This window comes from Marmota flaviventris, chromosome 10 (genome assembly GCF_047511675.1).
Source record: "Marmota flaviventris isolate mMarFla1 chromosome 10, mMarFla1.hap1, whole genome shotgun sequence".
Lineage (NCBI taxonomy): Eukaryota > Metazoa > Chordata > Mammalia > Rodentia > Sciuridae > Marmota > Marmota flaviventris.
This window is the reverse complement of record NC_092507.1, coordinates 117,402,228-117,412,753: the sequence shown is the minus strand read 5'-3', so window position 1 is coordinate 117,412,753 and position 10,526 is coordinate 117,402,228.

Here is a 10,526-nt window from a genome sequence, read left to right as displayed (position 1 = left end):
AATATTAATTCCACAGGTTTCTGTGTTGCAGCCCTAAATTTGAGTTAGTTTTGAGTTAAATAACCTGACTTTTCTCTATAATTGTGTTACTAAATAATGTTCTATTGATGAGAGATACTAGACATACTTCTTTATATTTTACCTTTAATTTTGGAGGTTATGGGGATGCATTTGCTCGCCATAGGAACAAAAGCTGGCAATGTTTCTGTGATGAACAAAAAATTCTTATTCTCATTCCTGACTATATGATTACAAGAAATAAAAATGTATACGTAAATATCTTATTTCAGTTACATCAAGTGACTTCACATAGAAGAGTGCACTCCTAATTAAAAATAAATTAAAATGGATCCAAAGATTTTAAGAACCACGTGGTTATATAAAGTTAATACAATTATAAATTATGCCTTTATTTTTAATATGTATATTTTCTAGGTATTTAAATAACCTATAGTTGTTAACCTATAAAATAATTAGCATATATGTCTAATTGTTTAGTATGTGTATATATATATATATATATATATATATATATATATATATATATATATTTGTTCAATTGTTTTTCTTCAACAGAAAACCCATAATTTGTATGTTTTATATGTATATTTATCTGATACTCTGCCTTTTAGTTATAGATATTTGAGATAAATGTATTTTACTATAAATTTGCTTTTAAAAGAGAATACAACTTTCAAGTAATTTCTAATTTTCAAAGTAATTATACAAATTTTTATAAGATGATAAACAAATATAATTCTGTCTACAGAAATATCTAAGAACTTTCACTATATTTTCATTGATATTTCTTATCAAAGTACAATAATTCATTTAGATTCTAAGATTTTCAAAAATTGTTCCAAAGTATAACCAGAAAAAATTCTAGAAGAAAAAGATGCTTCAACAGAGAGGAAACACACATTGGAGGTCCTAAAAAGAAGAAAGAAATCATCTTTGGGTAAAACAAGGTCTTTATATTCTAGATTTTAATGATAAAAATATTTTCCTGAATAAAAAGATGCCGCAGTCTGGCTGGGCAAAATAACCAGGAGGTGACAAGCAACTTGAAGGTTGAAGCAGGAACTGCTTTATTATGGAGCAGCAGGGGTATATATACCTGATTACATACAGCTTGACTCAATTAGCATCATCCAGATACAGCAATCAGCCAGTAAGGAATCCCCACCATCTTAATGGCTCGGTGGCATTGCCTAACAAACCACTTCTCCTGGCAAACTGCCAGGTGCCATCTTGACTTGATTTGCATCCCCAACAAAAATATTTTTTATATCATTATCTAAACAGATGATATGGAAAATCAAAACAATTAAAAAAGAGATTTATATGTACTGGACTCACTATAAAAATTTTAACTGGTTAATTCAAGGACATTTCAAGCTATTTTTCTAATTTCTCCCTGAGCCATGCTTCATATTTGCTACTCGTCACCTCACTCTAATGGCCCTTCCTCTCCTTGATCTGCTGGTGGCCCTCCAGGGAAGAATAGCCACCTCCCACAGTCCCCTGCATTACAGGCAGCCTTTCACTGGGAGGGAGTGGGAGAAGGGTGAGGGACTCCAACATGGCAGATGGGAAGGCTTTTAAGAAGAGACTGGGTTGACTGGATTGAGTGTCCAATACGTGTTTCTAGTCAGTGAGTGGTGGAGAGTACACCAGCCATCTCCGTGACCTCTAGATCTTGATGCCTGCTTTGGCTTTAACTCTCCTCCTTGGCTGATAATTTTTCTGCGTAGCTTTCTGAGTGACAAAACATTGATATGTCTCATCCTATCCCTGTGGCACCATTGGTACCTGCTTGAATTAGGTCAGTATAGAGGGTTTTCTCCATATGGATGCATAGATCTCTTAGGATATAAGATCTGTAAAGGAATTCCTTTGGTTCTTCTACTCAAAAACTAGAACTAGAAAGCAGATGGCGCTGTCTCTGTGAGGGGCCACAATAGCCTGCCATCTTCCCTGCCCCCCCATCTTTATTCCCTTGGGCTTCTCCACATAGTAGGGATGATGTCCTTTTGTAGTTATGGCTTCCACATAATCAGAGAGCAAAGGGATTTTCCTGGCCCCGTCCACATAGACAGCTGGAAGAAAAGGTTCTCATTGGTGAGGTTGGAACCCATGACCACCCCTAGATTGTGCATTGGCTGGTGGAATCGCACACTCCGCCTGGCAGATGGATGCATGCTTTCCTCTGTCACTAGATTCAGAGTGCTGTGGTTGACAATCATAAAACCACACAAGGTTGGAGCAGAAGGGAGCTGCCAGAAAAAGGAGAAGTGCCACTAACTGATTTCCCTTTGGTCCACTTTCCACTCCCTACTCCACCACTGCTCCCATCAGACCTTCCAACAACTCCCCCATTCCTCACTGCCTGTGCACCCGTCTCAGTGTGAGAGAGGCCTCTGTGAATCGGAGTCATCTTTACTCCCGTGTTTCTAGGCAAGCATTTTTAACTCATCGATTGGCTCTCTTTCTCCCTTTCCTCTGGGCTTTCAGAACACCATGTCCTAAATCAAGATTTTCCTGATCCTTTTCATCCTGAAATGAACTTTTCCATTATCAAGTCTCAATATTGATGTTTTTCTAATTCCCTTTTGGATGTTGTTTCTCTCTGCCTTGTGCTGGAGTTATTTGTGTGTGGTCCACTCTCCACCCAAGAGCAGAGTTCGTGTCCTGCTCTCTTGGGCATCCACCTTGTGTCTTGAGCAGCACCAGTGAGTGTTCAGAAAGTATTTCCTTAGAGCTCATGTCAAGAAGGGAGACCAGTAGAATAGAAGAAGGGGGTGAGGGCAAGGGAGGGGGGAAGGGAAAGGGAGGTACTGGGAAGGAAATGGGTCAAATTATGTTATGTGCAAGTATGAATATGTCACAACAAATCCCATTAATATACGTAATTACAATGTGCCAATTAAAAATTTTAAAATAAAGTACTCCTTTAACCAAACAGATTGAAGCTATATTTAAAGGATACTGACAGATACTTAAGTTTTCTTAAGTTTTAAAAAAATTCAACCTTGATTCATTCTTTCATCCATTGAAAAGAGCATATAATAAAAAAATCATATAAACAAATTGCTGCGTGAGTATTTTAAATACCTAAGAGTGTCAGCTTTCAAAATACTCCTGTATGTCTCAGAACACTTTGTAGTACATATTTCATTTTGCTTTATATTTAAACTATTATCTCTTCATGAAGTCAGCTGCTTTAAAATAAACTTAATTTTTTTTACACAAATGGAGCACAGCTTTTCATTTCTCTGGTTGTATGTTATGTAGAGTTATACCATTCATGCAATCATACCCATACATAGGGGTAATAATGTCCATACCATTCTACCATCCTCTCCCCTCCACACCTCCCTCCCCTTTCTCTCCTCTGCTCAATCCAAAGTTCCTCCCTGCTTCCCTTGTCCCCTGCCCATTATCAGCATCCACTTATCAGAGAAATCATTTTGCCTTTGTTTTTTGGGGATTGTCTTACTTCGCTTAGTATGGTATTCTCCATTTCCATTCATTTACCCATAAATGCCATAATTTAATTCTTTTAAAGGCTGAGTAGTATTCCATTGTGTATATATACCACAGTTTCTTTATCCATTCATCTATTGAGGGCATCTAGACTGCCTCCACAGTTTAGCTATTGTGAATTGAGGTGCTATAAACATTGAGGTGGCTGCATCACTGTAGGGTGCTGCTTTTAAGTGTTTTGGGTGTAGACTGAGGAGTGGGATAGCTGAGTCAAATAGTGGTTCCATTCCAAATTTTCTAAGGTATCTCTGTACTGCTTTCCAAAGTGGTTGTACCATTTTGCAATCTCAACAGTCATTAATCAGTGTTATCTTTTTCCCCACATCCTTGCCAACATAAAATAAACTGTTTTTAAGTATCATCATGTGTAACTCATGTTTGATCCTCAGCAGTGGCCAAATAAAATAAAATAACCATCTTCTTCAGGCACATGTTCTGTGAATTTAGGGAAGAACTCAAGAAATGAACTATTTTATATCTGTGGTTGGCAAATTGCAGCCAGAGGTCAAATTCAGCCCAATGCCTGCTTTTGTAAATAAAGTTGTATTAGAACACAGACACATTTATTCTATTACAAATTGTATTTGGCAGTTTTTGTGTTCTAAAAGACAAAGGTTTGTAGCTGTTACATCAAAAACCTAAAATATAATTTGACCCTTTACAGAAAAGTGTGCCTATCCCTGCCCTGGATAATTTTGTTGACACAACTGATCCATGAGACTTTATAGGGTCATGACAAGGAGTAAATTAATGCATGTAGGGCACTTGTTGCTGTGCCTGGGGGCTGTGGATATAGCTCAGTGGTTGATGCTTGCATGTGTGAGGCCCTAGGTTCCATCCCTAGTACAGAAAAAATGGAGTAAATGACATTCATAAATTTTCTAAGTATAATGTCTTTGCATTCCTGTATTAAACACAACTTGATCATGATGTATCGTGAGATTATATTTGCTAATATTTTATGTAGGGATTTTAACTTCTCTGTTTATAACTGGCATTCACTCATGTGTTTTGTCCTGTTTCTGGCATTTTCTGTGTCTAATGTGAGTACTGAAGTTAAACCATCCTTTCTAAATGAACCAAGGAGTATTGTGGTTTTTTCCCTCTTAATTCTGGAATAGTGTACACAGCATCAGAATTTCATTTTGTTTGGCAATTTGTTAGCATTCACTCCTAAAACCATATGTTCTTCAATGTCCTTTGTAAGGACATCTGCCACGTGACCAGCACTGGCTTCATGAAAGAAGGTTCAATTCATCAGTGATTGCTAAGAAGTTTTAAATTAAAGAGACAAGGCTCTCATTACCTTTAAAACCAGCTCCAGGATGGCTTCTCCTAGGTCCCACCTCCAGCCACCTAATGTGGTAGCAAGGTTTACAGAAGAGACTAGTGAGAGAGAGAGAGAACACACCAGGGAGTGGGCTTTTATTGGGGAACAAAAACTTCTGTGGAAAATCCCATCCAATGAAGGTTAAAGGGGGCAGCATCCCAAGGTCAGGGGTGATGATTGGGTCTTCGGGGCAGTGACCAGACACGCCTCTGCAGACAAGCCCTCGGACCTGGAGAAGGGTGGGGAAAGCCCTAACACAGCTGTGTCTAAGCGCCCCTCACCCAGCCAGGGAGGTAACTCAAATCACGTGCGAGGATGGCCTCCCACATATTCCTCCCTTTTTTCTTTTAAAAAGCAGGCGATGATTTACTCTCTTGAGTCTCTGCACTCTTGCTCTGAAGACATGCCATCCTATAATTACAACACAAAAAAGAATTAACAGCAAAGAGAACAATCCAATAATGTACCAGGCTGAGTGTTTAAGAATATTTCCAGGGTTAAATCCATTTAATTCCTTCAATATTTGATTAGCCATAGAAGAAGGATCTGAACAATCAGCTCTATTATTTTGAATATCTTGGATATGATGATGGAGTTCCAAAAGATCCAAGCTATTATTATTGTTTTGCCAAATACCCAACAAATGGTTCTTAACCTTCTCCCAATCCCAGAGAGAAGCATTGTACTTGGCAGCTGTAACACACACATGTATAACTTGCATGACATTTAAGCCTTTCCTTAAACTTTAAAGCCAAAAGTTCATAACTTATATTTATAACAGTCACCTCTAAGGTGTTTAACTTAGTCTCAATCCTTTCATAAATATTTACTTGATTACACAGAGCTTTGGAAGTATTTTGGGCTAAATTATTAAGAAATTTTGCATGTTGAATATTTTGAGATAAAGTTATCAAGGCTGTGACAGTGGATGCAATGAAAGAAAACCAAAGCCAAAACTCCCACAATTATAATTCCAATGGCATGTCTAGGTCTTGCTAGCTGGGTATGAATTTGCTGTAAGACTTGAAAACCAGCATCAGCGTACCATGGCTCTGAAATATTAGCAGACAATAAAACAAAAGAGGGCTGATGAAGTATCAGCACTCCTTTTCCTCTATTATATCTAGTAACACAATTGGTTAGGTTACCTTTGTTACATGTTACAACATATCTGTCATCTATCCATTTAACTTTTACTTTTCCAATGATTAAAACGTAAGGAGATTGGACACAGGCTTGTAAGTCATAGCAAGATCCCTCCTTACAGCTCTTGCCAACAAATTTTGGTAAAGGCTTGTCTGCAAAATGTAAGAATTCTGAGGCAGCAATTAAGCGCCAAACATCTTTTTGAATACCACCCTCACTGTAAGTCAAAACATTACTAACAAATCCTGCAGGTGTCATAGCAGAATTTTTTCGTAATTGTCTTTTATCAATTTTTGGAGACCAGTCTAAAATATACCCACTATCTTTAGACACCTTATATTGTACAGGAAAAGTATTTACACAATATATCCATCTAGGAAAGGTGCCAATCTCAATTGTAGAACTATTTGGACAATGAGGTATTTGTGGAGGTTTTGCAGAAATGACTCGTTTGTTATGGGAAAGTCCCATTTTGATCACTGATCTAGTATACGGTTTTAAGTCTCCATAAATTGTATGATTAGTCAGTCTAGGTCTCCCAACAACTGTCTTTTCCTCAAATGATACTCTCAGACAGCCAGCATGTTTATCATGGGACCAACACAAAGGTAATTGGGCACTGTAGCCAGAATAATTCAATCTAGTCACATGATTGGGAGTAATATGAGTATCTGTAAATCATCCCATCATGAGTGAGTCATTAGTAAACACTGGAATAGATTCTCCAGTCCACACAGCTGGGTGTACCAGGGGTGGATCTGGGAAATACATCCAGTAAGTGTCTGCTCAACTCCCTTTTACCTGACAGCCCAGCAGGGCAATTACTGTAGCTACCATCATCAATGGAATCTTATTTCTTTCTAGGAGTCAAATTATTCATGAAGCTTGTGTTGTCAGCTTCTTCATGTCTTCCCTTGAGATCAGCTTTTCAGCTGGGTCATGTTGGTTCCTTTTCATTCTTCTTCAATATCTCTTCCTTTTGAGTGGAGGCTTTTCTGGGTTGATTTTCAGTCACTTGAATCTCAATTCTGTCTGATTGTGCATTCAGGCATCCAGATAGGATGGAAAGCACATTCTGGAAATATACAAGCATGACCTCTGCCCTACATAATCACTGGATCTTGGACTTTCCATTGACCAGTCTGTAAATCTTTCCACAAAACTCTGCCTAAAGGGCCTGTTGTTGTGGAAGACATAGGTCTCTCAGCTGCAGTGTGACCTTCTGTGTCACAATTTAAAAAATTTAAAACAAACAATGCATGGTTGAGGCTATTTTGGGGAGCCATAAAACTATTCCCCCCTTTTAATTTTTATAATTGCAGCTTAATAGATAAATGAGCTCATTCCACAATGGCTTGGCTTTGGTGGTTATAAGGAATTCCTGTTTTATGATCAATTTGAAACTCTTGGCAAAATTGTTGAAAAGAAGAGCTTACATAAGCTGGTGTATTATCTGTTTTAATCTGTAAAATTAAATCTAATACAGCAAAGGCTTCTAGGCAATGAGAAATTACATGCTGAGTATTTTTTTTTGTATGTGCTGTGGCAAAAATAAGTCTGGAATGTGTATCAACTATCACATGTACATAATATTGTTTACCAAATTGAAGAATATGAGTTACATCCATTTGCCATATTTGATTTGGTTTTAATCCACGGGGATTTACCCCTGATGGCAGAGATGGAGTGTGAATAACACACTTAGGGCAGTGACTTACAATTTGATGAGCTTGTTCTCTGGTAATATTAAATTTTTTACGTAAGCTAGAAGCATTCTGATGATGAAAGGAATGTGAAGCTTGTGCACAATCAAATGGAGACATCTGTTGACAAACAGCTACTAGTTTATCAATCTTGTCATTACCTGAAGTTAAAGGTCCTGGAAGATTAGTGTGAGCTCATATGTGTCCTATGAAACATGGGTATTTTTGCATTTCGCATTTCAAAATAACTTAAATAGCTCTTGTGGTGAGGTATACCCAATAACTGAAGTTTCAATATTTTTGGTAACCCCAACTGCATATAAGTGTCAGAATAAATATTAATAGGTTTATTTGTAAAGTAATTTAAGGCAAAAATAAGAGCTTGTAGCTCTGCTCTTTGGGCAGAAGTATATGAGGTTTGTATTACCTCTGTGTGAACATGGCTATAAAAACCTGCTTTACCTGACCTTGAACCATCAGTGAACACCAATAGGGCTCCATCTATGGGCTGGGCACATACAATCTTTGGAAAGATAAGTGGTGTTATTGATACAAATTGAATAATTTTATCACAAGGTTAATGACTTTCTATCTGACAAGGAAAATCAGCAAAAGCTATTTGCCATAAACTAGAAGCTTGAAAAAGCCAATTATTTTGTTGAACAGAAAATGGAGAATTCAAGCTCCCGTTCACCTGCATCACGCAGACAAACCGCTGTGAATCAGCACTAAATGATCCCACTGAAACAACTGGTCGGCCCTTCTGAACCTGTGGAGGTTAATACCAACCGAACATTCATAGGCAGTGGCCACAGGATTGAGACGGGGCTTGGAAGAGCCAGTCAGGACCCACCCATTGCATTGGTCACCCAGCAAAGGGAACGAAGTGTCGCCATTTGCATGGGATACCACCATGGCAGAGAACTGACATCACCAGAATGCAGCGGAGGAGATAACTTCATTGAAACCAGTGGCGACAAGTGTGTAACCCCCTAGCTTTCCCTCTCCACCCAGCAGGGAAACCTTAAAGGCCCCTCCCAGCTCTCCCATAAGGGCCCCATCCCAGCTCTCCCAAGGGAATCAGGAGTGGCGCGGGACCCGTGGTGCAGAACCCCCGGCTACCGCTCCCACCAGTGCTGACAACTGAGGTCTCTAGCACCAGCTACCGGGGGTGTGGCTACCGGAGGGCAAGCAAAATATGCTAAGGGTTCTCAGCCCCAAGCTCTACAAATTTAGGGTCTGAGGGAATGGCAAACAGGGAGAGTGTGCCCAGTCGTTCAAGAAAATAGGGCTCCCGGGAGCAGCAGACCTGGCGTGTAGCCAGTATTGTGGTGAGCATCACCGGTGAGCAGGGCCTGGCTTGAGGAAAAGTGGGGAAGTGGGTAGACACAAGAAAAGGCCCTAGGCACTCAGGATTGGAGACCCGCACAGTCTGGGAGGAGGAGCTGCTGCTCAGTGATTTGTTCCTGCGTATTGAGAGGAGAAGCTTGGCCCGGTGGGCACAGCTCCACCTACTGGAAGAGAAGTTAATCAAACTCTAAGACTGCATTTATTAATTTTTTTTTATTATTTGGGTTTTTTATTTTCATTTTTAAAATTTTTAAAATTTTATTTTTTATTTTTATTTTTTGGATTATTTTATTTATTTATTTTTTTCTTTTCTATTTTTTTCTTTTGTCTTTTCATTTCTTTTCAATTTCCTTATTCCCCCTTCCTTGAATTCTACCTGTTTACTCTCATTCTCTTTAGTGACTTCTTTCCTTCCCTTCTAATACCTTTCCTCCCAAGCATCAAATAAATTTAAAGGAGTAAACAGTAACTCAGCAGTCAAACAGAACAAGAAGTAACATGAGCAGCATGAAAAAGCAAGGAAGAAAAGGAGTACAAACAATGCAGGACAGCCTAAATATTCAGGAGGACCTAGAGGCATCAGAAAAATGGTCAAATAAAGAACTCAAGGAATACCTTAGACAGATGGAATGGAATCTTAGAGAGGATATGAGACAGCAAATTCAAACAATGAAAGAACACATTGAAAATGAATTACATAAACAGATAAAAGAAGCAAATAAGCATCTTTATCAGGAGATAGAGATAATAAAAAAAATCAAACAATAATTCTAGAAATGAAGGAAACTATAAACCAAATTAAAAACTCAAATGAGAGTATCACTAACAGAGTGGAGCAAGTAGAAGCCAGAACGTCAGATAATGAAGACAAAATATATCATCTTGAAAAGAGTCTAGCCAACTCAGAAAGGCTGGTAAAAAATCACGAGAAAAACATCCAAGAGATATGGGATAACATAAAAAAACCAAACTTAAGAGTCATCAGGATAGAGGAAGGTATAGAGGTTCAAACCAAGGGAATGAGCAACCTGCTGAATGAAATAATTATAGAAAACGTTCCAGAAATAAAAAATGAAACAGATGTACAAATTGTAGATGCATACAGGACACTGAGCATACAAAATCACAGTAGACCAACGCCAAGGCACATTCTCATGAAGATATCCAATATACAGAACAAAGAGAAAATATTAAAAGCTACAAGAGAAAGGAGGCAGATTACATTCAGGGGTAAACCAATAAGGTTAATAATGGATTTTTCATCACAGATGTTGAAAGCGAGAAGATCCTGGAACAACATATTTCAAACACTGAAAGACATTTGTACATTGTTGGTGGGACTGAAAATTGGTGCGACCAATTTGGAAAGCAGTATGGAGATTCCTGGGAAAGCTGGGAATGGAACCACCATTTGACCCAGCTATTGCCCTTCTCGGACTATTCCCTGAAGA